The sequence below is a fragment of the Callorhinus ursinus genome, unplaced genomic scaffold (assembly GCF_003265705.2).
Source record: "Callorhinus ursinus isolate GAN/ISIS: 27379988/994484 unplaced genomic scaffold, GSC_fseal_2.0 scaffold2181, whole genome shotgun sequence".
Lineage (NCBI taxonomy): Eukaryota > Metazoa > Chordata > Mammalia > Carnivora > Otariidae > Callorhinus > Callorhinus ursinus.
In genome coordinates this window covers 2,906-4,163 of record NW_027399235.1, presented here as the reverse complement: position 1 = coordinate 4,163, position 1,258 = coordinate 2,906, and the positions used below count along the sequence as shown (strand labels likewise).

General features: G+C 57.9%; 1 pseudogene; it reads left to right on the top strand.

Annotated features, from left to right (window-relative positions):
* Nucleotides 1-286: 286 nt before the first annotated feature.
* Nucleotides 287-1,047, top strand: LOC112818703 (histo-blood group ABO system transferase-like; annotated as a pseudogene).
* The last annotated feature ends 211 nt before the right edge of the window (nt 1,048-1,258 follow it).

Sequence of the window (1,258 nt, the reverse complement as noted above, 5' to 3'; positions counted from 1 at the left end):
TCCTGCTGGCTGATTCCCTCAGGAAGGTCAGTAGGTGACTGTTACTTAAAGCAGCCCAGGGCCTGACCCTTGAAAAGGTGCACACATCCATGGCCCCCAACTCTGGTGTCCTGCTGCCAGCCTCTGGCAGTGACCCTCTTCCGGCCCTGTCCACTGCCCCTGTGGATGCATGGTCTTCCTGGAGCTGTTCCTGCAGACAGCAGAGAAGCACTACATGGTGGGGCACGGGGTCACCTACTAGTTTTTCACCAATCAGCCAGCTGCCGGGCCCCGTGTGCCCCTCCAGGTGGGCCGGAGTGTGGTGGTCCTCCTGGTGGACACAGGGTCACTTACTACCTCTTCACCGACCAGCTGGGTGCTGTGCCCCGTGTGCCAATCTGGCAGGGCCGGAGGGTGGTGGTCATCCAGGTCCATGGCATCCTGCACTGGCAGGATGTGTCCATGCTGCACATAGCGATGATCAGCTGCTTCTGTGAGCAGCGCTTCCTCTGTGACTTGGAAGACTTGGTGTGCGTGGACGTGGAAGTGGGAATGAAGTTCTGGGACCATGTGGGCATGGAGATCCTGTCCCCCCTTTTTGGCACCCCACACCACAGTTTCTACTGGGCAGCCCCTGAGGACTTTAGCTACAAGTGCTGGCCATAGTCCCAGACCCACATCCCCAGGGACCAGAGCAACTTTTACTACATGGTGGCCTTTTTTGGGGAATTGGAGGTGGAATTTCCCTGACTGACCTCGGCCTGTCTCCAGGCAATGGGGGTCAACTGGGCCAATGGGATTGAGGCCATGTGGCCGGATAAGAGCCCCCTGAACAGGTACCTGCTGGGTCACAGGGCCACCAAGGTGCTGTCTCCGGAGGACCTGTGGGACCCATGACTGCTGGGTTGGCCCCCCATCATTCCCTGTGTCATGAAGAAGCTGAGATTTGTGGCAGTGACCAAGAATCACCAGGGCATCTGGAACTCACGAGGGGCTGCCCCCGTCTCCATCAGGTGGTGCTGCCTTGAGCGGAGTCGTCAGCGCAGATTCCTACTTCTGCCCCCTTGAGGGAAACTGTGGAGCCCAGCACTGCCTCCACGGGCACGCCAGAGTCCAAACCAGCCCTGCGCAGAGGAGGCCTGCCTGGGGGCACAAGTTCCTCTCTTTGTGGTCACTACACATTGATCACTTCTGGGTCCTTTGCAGCTGTGAACGGCTCCAGTATTAAGTCGGATGTTTTTCTGTGTCAATGCTGAGCAACCATTTTAAAAAGAACAAT